Source organism: Rhineura floridana, chromosome 6, assembly GCF_030035675.1.
Source record: "Rhineura floridana isolate rRhiFlo1 chromosome 6, rRhiFlo1.hap2, whole genome shotgun sequence".
Lineage (NCBI taxonomy): Eukaryota > Metazoa > Chordata > Lepidosauria > Squamata > Rhineuridae > Rhineura > Rhineura floridana.
In genome coordinates, this window is record NC_084485.1 from 109345331 (window position 1) to 109356508 (window position 11178).

The following is an 11178-nucleotide window of genomic DNA, read 5'->3' on the forward strand; positions in this document are numbered from 1 at the left end:
TAGTAAAAATAATCTAATTCCTTTCCACAATTTATTTTCTAATTGCTTTTAGCTAGTCCTTTATATAGCAACCAGTTAAAACGTTTTCCTTTAATCATCCAACAGGAAGGAAAATCTAAAGATCAAAAGGGCAGACTCTCAAGGAGGAATTAACTAACACACCCTGTATTGTAATTGTTTTTAAGATTTTTTTAAAAGATGTTTTGCTTTAAAGATTTTTTTAAAATGTTTTTTAGTGTTTTGTCACTGCTCTGGACGCCCTTTGGGAGGACTGGTGGGATAATTAAATAAAAAATAAATAAATTCATGGAGCATAAATTCATCAATAGCTGTATTGCCTCTGATAGGTATATGAAACCACCATATTTTATGGTGGCAGCATGCCACCAAGTAGCTGTTGCAAGGAAACAGCAGAGTGGGAAGGCTTCTAGCTGGCCTTTGGGAAGCATGATGCTAGATCCTTTGGACTTATCCAGTAGGGCTGCCTTATATTCTTATGGTAGTGACTTGGCTAAGGCCACACTATGGCTTCATGGCAAAGACAGATGAACTTAGTCCTTCTGATCCAAGGGAGTCCAGTTCTCTAGACGTGTATCACATTGTTTCTTTTCTGATTTTGCATGATAAGTGACACATTAGGTTAGACAAAAGGGCAAAAAAGTTATGGAAAATGTTGTTGTTGTTATGTGCCTTCAAGTCGATTACAACTTATGGCAACCCCATGAATCAGTGACCTCCAAGAGCATCTGTCATGAACCACCCTGTTCAGATCTTGTAAGTTCAGGTCTGTGGCTTCCTTTATGGAATCAATCCATCTCTTGTTTGGCCTTCCTCTTTTTCTACTCCCTTCTGTTTTTCCCAGGATTATTGTCTTTTCTAGTGAATCATGTCTTCTCATGATGTGTCCAAAGTATGATAATCTCAGTTTCATCATTTTAGCTTCTAATGATAGTTCTGGTTTAATTTGTTCTAACAACCAATTATTTGTCTTTTTCGCAGTCCATGGTATGCGCAAAGCTCTTCTCCAACACCACATTTCAAATGAGTTGATTTTTCTCTTATCCGCTTTTTTCACTGTCCAACGTTCACATCCATACATAGAAATTGGGAATACCATGGTCTGAATGATCCTGACTTTGGTGTTCAGTGATACATCTTTGCATTTGAGGATCTTTTCTAGTTCTCTCATAGCTACCCACCCCAGTCCTAGCCTTGTTCTGATTTCTTGACTGTTGTCTCCATTTTGGTTGATGACTGTGCCAAGGTATTGATAATCCTTGACAAGTTCAATGTCCTCATTGTCAACTTTAAAGATACATCAATCTTCTGTTGTCATTACTTTAGTCTTTTTGACGTTCAGCTGTAGTCCTGCTTTTGCTCTTTCCTCTTTAACTTTCATCAGCATTCTTTTCAAATCATTACTGGTTTCTGCTAATAGTATGGTATCGTCCGCATATCTTAAATTATTGATATTTCTCCCTCCAATTTTCACAATAGTTATTTTGCACAAAGGAATTCCACCATCACTCTGCATAGCAGTAGATCATACATCCTCTTAAGGAGAAATGCCAATCTGCTCAAATCTATCACCATATTTAAGGAGTCATGAACATCTGGACATTTGACCCAACTGCATGCAATGGTTTTGAATGACAGGTGCATAATGCAGTTAAGTACATTTTATTCTCTCTTAATGTGTTCTAGATTTATAAATGCGTTCTCAGCAGTAATTATTTATATGTGCCAAACATCTCATCAGTTAGGATTTCCTCCACAATGAGGCCTGTAAGATCTGTATTTTCTTTCCAGAATAGCATATGTTTTGACTTAATATGGGTGTTTTCATTGAAAAGTACTAATTGTTCATACATGGCATCTAAGGCTTAAGCCTAGCATTTATTTATTTATTTATTAAATTTATTAGTCGCCCATCTGGCTGGTTATCCAGCCACTCTGGGCGATGTACAAAATAAAAACATACAAATACATTAAAACATTAAAAATCTCAACACCAATAATAAAACCTAGCTCACCCCAAAAGCCTGCCTGAAGAGCCAGGTTTTCAAGGCCCGGCGGAAGCTTATCATAGAGGGGGCATGGCAGAGATCATTTGGGAGGGAATTCCACAAAGTGGGAGCCACAAAGGTTACTGAATAAAGGTTACTGAATGTTTCAGTGGGTAGCTAGGACTAGTAGTTCTTGAAAGAAAGCAGAGTCCAAGATCTGAGTTTATTGTTATAAATATCACACTTTCCAAGTCTCATTCGCTTCTAAAGAGTGCCACATATTTCATTTTTATTTTTAAGATTGCTTCTGTACTTCATGTCCAGTCTCACTCACATCTCAGTCATTGTGGCTTTGAGCAAGTCATAGGTCTGAGATAAGTGCCTCTGCACGTCAATGTATTAATAAGAGTGTCTATGTTAGGGGTCTGCAGTGACTACAAGATTTGCCTTGTATCTATGACTTTCTGTTTTGGATCTGCTCTGTGCCATTCCAATTCAATTTGTTACTGATGTTAAATCTGAACTTCTGGTTTGCCTCCATTGACTGTAATAGGAAATTTAAAAATTGTTACAACTTTTTTCTCCATTTCAAAGAAATGGATGAATTTTTCAGGCAAAGGAAACCTTCCAGAGTGGATTAAGCCTGCTAAATTTAAGACAGATATATCCAAGAACTTTTGTGAAGGAAAAAGAGAAAAAAGAGAAAAAAAGGGGGAGTGAAAAAATGGATTGAAGTATTATTCATAGATTTTTAATTGTTTCTTATGAAACAGAATGACTGAGAAAGAAGCAGGCTAGCCAGCCCAATAGTCTAACTTTGCTGCTTATGCCCTGCTCTCACAGCCAAAACCTAGAAGATAATGGCAACCCATGTGAAAAACATCTTCTACAACCTTCTCTGAAATCACTGATTGGAGTGCTCTGTGATTAAAAGCTAGACCTTATATCAAAATAAAAGATCCCCAATCTCTGTGCCCCCTCCTCTATTGTCTCCCCCTTCTCCTTCTTTGAACTCTGAGCATCTCCCTAGTCAGCATAGTTTGTTTCAAAAAGAAGTTGTTGTTGTTCTTGGGACAGCCGAGGCCACAAAGTTACTAGGAAGCTTAAGGAGTCCCTGTTCCAACTGAGATACCATGTTAATAGTGCAATATGACTTGGGAACACGAGATCCTGATCCAAATCACCCTGATTTGACTTATTGTTGAGGGTGCACACAGAGTTGATGCCACCCCTAGTCTGTGAACATTATAGAAGTGTATGCACATAGATGAAAATTATTTGATAAGTAAATCTATAAACTATACAACAATCACATGAGTCGGGTTGACACAAACAGCCCCCTGTGCAGATTTTTCTCGATGCGCAAGATGTGCTGAGAGGATAGCACCAGAGGGTACAACCATAACTCCCCCCTCCATGCATATATAAAAGCAGCATATTAAAATGGGGTCAAGTCCAACTATTCTTATATGTATTGAATCATGTCTGGATTGCAATCTATGCACTATATTCTGAACTGTTTTTTAAGCTTGGGAGATGCTTATGCATCTGTATTTCCAGGAAAATGTAAAATGTTCACCCATGTTCAGGTCTATGTGCTCAGGAGCTCATTTGCAAAGTTTTGCATTGTTTCATTTTTCTGAGAATGACAATGAATAACTCTGGCATCTTTTTTTATTGCTGCTCTTTAAGTACCATTCAGTCACAACAATGATCTCTGTAAAGACCATTCCATAACATATAAATAATATTTTTGTTGTTACTCTGTAAAGACCACACAATCACAATCACAAGAATAAGTCACTAGATGGTTTTTTGTCCTGCCATTCTGCTGTGGCAAAGCTTTCTTGTGAAATATTCCGATGTGGTCAGATTTATAGTTGTCATTGAACAATAAAAATCCACCTAACCTTCCTGAAAACTAGATTCTACCATCTTTATAATTACAAAGACATTTTTACAGTTGGGTGGAACAGCAGCAGTACTTAGCCCTTGTTTGCTATTGGATGGCAATAAGGACAGAAGACCCTGACCGTTTTGTATCATCACCAGCTGCTGTTCAGTCACGGTATAATTGCCTTCGCAAAGTCTTCAGTAATCTAGGCCTTGCTGTTGTAATTGTGTCTGCCTGATTTACTACCCTCTTGTACTATCTACAAATATTATCCAAACACAGTGCTAACATACAGAATTGGCATTTCATCAATGCCACATAAATGGAACATCATTTGTGAGATGTTCATTTCCCTCCCTGGAATCTTAGTAGTAAAAACAAGTTTTTTAAACTCCCCATAGAGTGATTCACTGCATCAGTTCCAAATATAATATGGAAAGATAAGAGGATCAGGTTCTTTTTGTGCTTCATTGGAGATGCACAGAAGGAACAGGGTAATGTGAGATGCTTTAAGGTGACTTTACTTGTTCTGGGCTGCAAGGGAACTTTCAGTTGCCTGTGTACTATTAGAAGAAACATCTGGTCTGTTTCTTAAGAATGAATTTTCTTTAAAAAGCACTTACTACCCAGAATCTCCAAATAAAGTAAAGCTGAACTACTCTTGCTAAACGCTACTTGCTCCCATTCATGTCTTTGTACTTCTCCACTCTTAAGCTGTATATCTGAATTACAGATGGGGGAGAAATTCAATTCAGTTCACATTGAAAGATGAATCTACCAAATCCAGACTTTCTGAAACAGTATGAGAACTAAAACGCAATTATCCTCTGAAATCCACACTTATCAGAATTTTGTGATGCCGTTCTCCAACCAAAGAATGTTTACAGACATGCATATATTAGGGGAAAGTGTGAATAAAAATGAATATATTCAGGAAAATAATATAGAAAAATATTATATTTGGATAAATTGCTTGCAAAAATGTGTACATTACTTAAAATTGCAGACAAAAATATGTTTATTAAGAGAAACCTGGACGGAAATGCTGATAATTCCATGAGTTTTTTAAAAATGCATATCGCTGAGAAATCTGGAGAATTTAACACTGGAAAAATGAGAAACCAAGACAACCAAAGTGACAGAGCCATTCATCCATTAATAATAATAATAAATTTAATTTCTTCGTCGCCTATCTGACCTGGGGAATGGAGGGATGATGAGAGTTGGGTTCTTAACCTCTTGTCTATACTGTCAAGTAAACAATATCCTGGGCACTGAGCAAATTGGTTTTCAAAAAACCTGTTCTACTATGGACCATGCATTAGCTGTTTTGCATTTGGCACAAAAATATTTCTAATATCAAAAAGGCAAATTACATTCTATATTTTTATATCTTAAGCCACCTTTCAATTCAATATCTAGAAATCAGCTCTGGGAAAAACTAGATGGAAGATCAATTGGTAAAAGGTTGCTTTTCTTGATAAGACAGCCCTGTGATAATTCAACCAGGCAGGTTAGATGTAATCCCTAAGGCAATTTTACCAACTCCTTTCCAATCTCATGTGGGCAACACAGGAGTGTATTCTAGCCCCTCTGCTGTTTAATCGTTATTTTAACGATCTCTCACCTGTAATCTAGAGATCCACTTACCCAGATTAGCTGGTACAGAAATCCCTTTGTTTCAATAAACTGATGATGCTGTATTACTCTCACAATCCTGGCTTGGACTTAAATTCTCAAGCTACTGCAAGACAGAGTTGGCAATCAATTATGATAAAGCTAAAGTGTTGATTTTTACAAAGGAAGATGAGAAATATCAATGGGTCCTTGATGGGTATACAGTAGAACAAGCCAATACATTTAAATAGTCTAAAGTTACTTTTCAGTCCTCTCTGTCCTGTTCAGTTCAGATCCAAAATACAACATTGTGTGCACTGAATATTCTAGTTGCACTACTGAGGTTCTACTATATAAAAGAAGAATAGCATATACCTTCAGTTTTGAAGGTGTAGAAAGCCAAATTATGTAATAAGACTATGTAAAGAGTTCAGTTTTGGATATTGGGGAATAATGAAACCTTAGAGACAATGCAAACCACCTTTTTGAGAAAGATATTTTGTGTGTCAAGATGTGTCTCCAATGTAGTTTTACAACTTGAAGCAGACATTTGCTCCTTGGAACAGTAGTTCTTTGCAATTTGTTACTGGCTTCACCTATATTTATCCTCCACATATTTGCTCTACTTATCTCTGCTTGATAACTATACTTGCTTTTGTCTAACATGTTAACACCATTGACTAATCACTATCATCATCATCATCATCATCATCATTTATTACGTTTGTATACTGCCCCATAGCCGAAGGTCTCTGGGCAGTTTACAACAATTAAAAACATTGAAAACAAATATACAAATTAAAAAACACTTTAAAAAAACAATTTAAAAACACATGCTAAAATGCCTGGGAGAAAAGGAAAGTCTTGACTCGGCGCCAAAAAGGTAACAGGGTTGGCGCCAGGCACACCTCATCAGAACTATTATTCCATAATTTGAGGGCCACCACTGAGAAAGCCCTCTCCCTTGTTGCCATCCTCCGAGCTTCCCTCAGAGTAGGCACCCGGAGGAGGGCCTTTGATGTTGAGTGTAGTGTACGGGTGGATTCATGTTGGGAGAGGCCTTCCATCAGGCATTGTGGTCCCAAACCGTGTAAGGCTTTATAGGTTAAAACAAGCACCTTGAATCGAGCTCAGAAACATACAGGCAGCTAATGCAAGCAGGCCAGAATTGGTTTTATATGTTTGAACCATCTGGTCCCTGTTACCAATCTGGCAGCTGCATTTTGCACAAGCTGCAGTTTCCGAACCGTCTTCAAAGGCAGCCCCACGTAGAGCGCATTGCAGTAATCTAACTTGGAGGTTACCAGAGCATGGACAACTGAAGCCAGGTTATCCCTGTCCAGATAGGGGCACAGCTGGGCCACCAACCGAAGTTGGTAGAAGGAACTCTGTGCCACCAAGGCTACCTGAGCCTCAAGTGACAGAGATAGTTCTAGGAAAACCCCTAAGCTACGAACCTGCTCCTTCAGGGGGAATGGAACCCCATCCAAGACAGGTTGAACAGCCACCATCCAATCAGAAGAACCACCCACTAGCAGCATCCCAGTCTTGTCTGGATTGAGCCTCAGTTTATTAGCCCTCATCCAGTCCACTGTCGCAGCCAGGCACCGGATCAGCACATTGACAGCCTCACCTGATGAAGCTGAAAAGGAGAAATACAGCTGCGTGTCATCAGCATACTGATGGCAATGCACGCCAAAGCTCCGGATGACTGCACCCAACGGTTTCATGTAGATGTTGAACAGCATGGGAGACAGAGCTGACCGCTGCAGAACCCCATACTGGAGAGTCCAGGGTGCCGAGCAATGCTCCCCAAGCACCACCTTCTGGAGCCGACCCGCCAAGTAGGAGCGGAACCACTGCCATGCAGTCCCTCCCACTCCCAACTCAGCCAGTCTTCCCAGAAGGATACCATGGTCGATGGTATCGAAAGCCACTGAGAGATCAAGCAGAATCAACAGAGTCACACTCCCCCTGTCTGTCAGCTTCAGGGCTGGGGGCTGGGCAGTAACGAAGCAGCCAGCAGTTAGCTGGGCAATAAATCTGTCAAGGCCAGGCAGATAACAGAGGCCGCCTGGCAGAAGAAAGGCTTGACAAACTAACCAGGAGCAGTGTGCAAGAGAGTTGTCCAGGTAGGGAAGCAGAGTTCAGAAAGCCAGGGGTCCAGTCCGAAGGTCTAGAGGCTAGTAACGGTGTTACACACGAGGGGTCACAACTGACGTTGTAGTCAGCGGTCTGCTGCAGTCATGAACTGCGTTTTATAACAGACTCCCTAAATGAGGTGCCCGTGATTAGTCTCCCAGCTGCTCAGAGCTGCTTGTTCTTAAACGACCCAACCTCTTCCTTCGTTGTTGTGCTACTCACTGGCGTCTCCTTTCTGCAGGGGGGAGGGAAGCCTCCTGTTCATTCCCAGAATCCGATTGAGGGGCTTCAGCCAGGTCCTGGACATTCTCCAGCTGGGGAAGAGCCAGAGTTGTGTCCTCAGGGGTTCCACTTGTTCCTTTTTCTGGGTCTGCCAACTCTGCCTCTTCCTCCTCCTCCGAGTCCTCTGAAGGGGCCATGACACTGTCTCTCTCCTGACAGAGATCATCATACAGGGTGACCAAGGCCAAAACCAGGCCTGAAACCCGACTGAAATGGATCCAGATAATCGGTGTCATCCAAGAGTGTCTGGAGCTAGCCTGCCACCACTCGTTTAAGGACCTTGCCCAGAAATGGAACATTTGCCACCAGCCTATAATTATTAAGATTTTCTGGGTCCAGGGAGGGTCTCTTCAGGAGTGGTCTCACTACCGCCTCTTTCAGACAGCCAGGGACCACCCCCTCTTGCAGAGAGGCATTAATCACTTCCCTGGCCCAGCCAGCTGTTCCATCCCTGCTAGCCAAGAAGGGCAAGGATCCAGCACAGAAGTGGTTGCACGAACCTGTCCAAGCTCCTTGTCAACGTCCTCAAGCTGTACCAACTGAAACTCATCCAAGAAATTGGGACAAGGCTGTGCTCTGGATACCCCGCTTGATTCACCTGCTATAACACTGGAGTCTAAGTCCTGGCGGATGCTAAAGATTTTATCCTGGAAGTGCCTAGCAAATTCATTACAGCTGGCCTCAGATGGATCTACCATGTCCTTGGGGCCAGCGTGTAATAGTCCCTGGACAATTCTGAAGAGCTCCACTGGGCTGCAGATTGATGATTTGATAGTGGCAGCAAAATATTGTTTTTTTGCTGCCCTCACTGCCCCTAAATACAGCTTACCATAGGCACTTACCAGTGTGTAATTGCATCCACCAGGAGTTCGTCTCCAACTGCACTCAAGCCGTCTCCTATGTTGTTTCATCACTCTCAGCTCTGGGGTATACCATGGAGCCGTATGAGCTCTACACAGGAGAGGGCGCTCAGGAGCAATCGTGTCAACTGCCCGGGTCATTTCTGTATTCCACAGTTCAACCAGGGTTTCAAAAGGAGCTCCAGCCCTATCAGCAGGAAAACTCCCCAGAGCCCTTTGGAAACCATCCGGATCCATTACTCTCTGGGGGCGGACCAACTTAATAGGACCCCCACCCTTGCAGAGGGGAAAAGCCGTTGTTAGTCTAAACTTCAGCAAGCAGTGATCTGTCCATGACAGAGGGACTGATGTAAGCCCCCCCCCACATTCAGATCACCATCTCCATGCCCAGTTGCAAAAACCAAGTCTAGGGTATGCCTTGCTACATGTGTTGGGCCAATGGCATATTGGGACAGTCCCATGGTTGTCATGGAGACCATGAAATCCTGAGCCGTCCCAGATAAGGTGGCCTCGGCATGGATGTTGACATCCCCCAGAACCAACAGTCTGGGGGATCTCAACAGTACACAGAAGACCACCTCCGTCAGCTCAGCTAGGGAGTCTGTTGGGCAGCGGGGTGGGCGGTATACCAACAGAATCCTCAGGCTGTCCCACTGACCCAACACAAGGTACAAACACTCCAGACCAGTAGTCACATGGACAGGGTGCTTGCAGAGGGAGATGGACCTCCTATAGACCACAGCAACCCCCCTCCCCAACCCTCAGGTCTACCCTGATGCTGAACCAGGTACCCTGGCGGGCATAGCTGGGAGAGACTGACTCCTCCCTGCTCACCCACCCAGGTCTCGGTTATACATGCCAGATCAGCTGCCTCCACAATTAAATCGTGAATGAGGGATACCTTATTGTGCACCGATCTGGAGTTTAGGAACAGCATCTGGAGGTCTGAGAACTGGCTGATAGGGCAACCAACAAACCTGCGGGTGTGGGGAGGACTGTAACAAGGCACATTCGTTAACTGCCTAGGCCGCATTCCCATTCCCATTACCCGGCAAGTCCTCCTCACAACACCATATCTCCCTCTACCCGTCACTACACTGATTGGGGCCCCCTCATGTCTCCCCACTTGGCTCTGAGTCCTCTTTCCCAGGCACATGACTCAAGACCCAGAAAAAGGCAGGCAATCTGCACTACCCCATCTTCTGTCACTTGGACTGGAAAAAGCAACCAGCTGCATTAAACATAGACTTCTAGATATTAATTTGTAAAATTTATTAGCTCTGGCAAAAGAGGTTTGCTCATCACTGTACTTTGGTCTACAGCCTAGTAGTGGCTATCAACCTGCTATGTATTTAACAATATTAAATATTCCTAGATAGAGGAGAGCATTTTCAATAGCTAGGTTCAATGCTTTGCTATCAGCTGTTAGTCCTTGTGAAAGTGGCTCAATTGAAACATTTGCCCATGTTCTTCTATATTGTAATTTTTATAGAAATATAAGATCCATATGTATCTCCCCAGTACTTTCTCTACACTTGGGGAATTCAGATGAATTTTATCTTTCAATTTTAATAGCAGACTCTAACCCTACAATTACTGAAAATATAGACCAGTTTGTTGCTGTTAAAAGGAAGATGGTTCTGTGTCCAAATTATCTATATGGATTATTCATGGATTTTGTTATACTCATCATTTTAAAGACACAATTTGTGTGTGCACATATTGTGCTTTTTCTCTCTGCTGTAATTGTCTGGATAACCTTATGCTGTATCTGATGTTTAGGGTCTATAGACTAAATAAACTAAACTGAAATGAAGTAACTTCTTAAATTTGTAGCTAAAGCATTACATAATTGTTGTCCGGGGGCTTCTCCATTCAAACCCTCCGGACACGGTGGAATCATCGGAGGCCCGCTGTAATCAGTTTGCCGATCACTTCCAGAATAAGATCTCATGTATCCGCCAGGACCTAGACTCTCAAGTTATAGCAGTAGATCCTAGTGAGATGTCCGGAGCACAGTCTTGTCCTGTTTTGTTGGATGAGCTTCAGTTGGTTCAACTCGAGGACGTGGACAAGGTGCTTGGACAGGTACGTGCAACCACTTCGGTACTGGATCCTTGCCCCTCCTGGCTGATAAAAACTAGTAGGAATGGAACAGGTAGCTGGGCCAAGGAAGTGATAAATGCCTCTTTACGAGAGGGAGTGGTCCCGGGCTGTCTGAAAGAGGCAGTGGTGAGACCACTCCTGAAAAAGCCTTCCTTGGACCCAGACAATTTTAACAGCTACAGGCCAGTGGCGAATGTTCCATTCCTGGGCAAGGTCTTGGAACGGGTGGTTGCTGGCCAGCTCCAGGCGCTATTGGATGAAACTGATTATC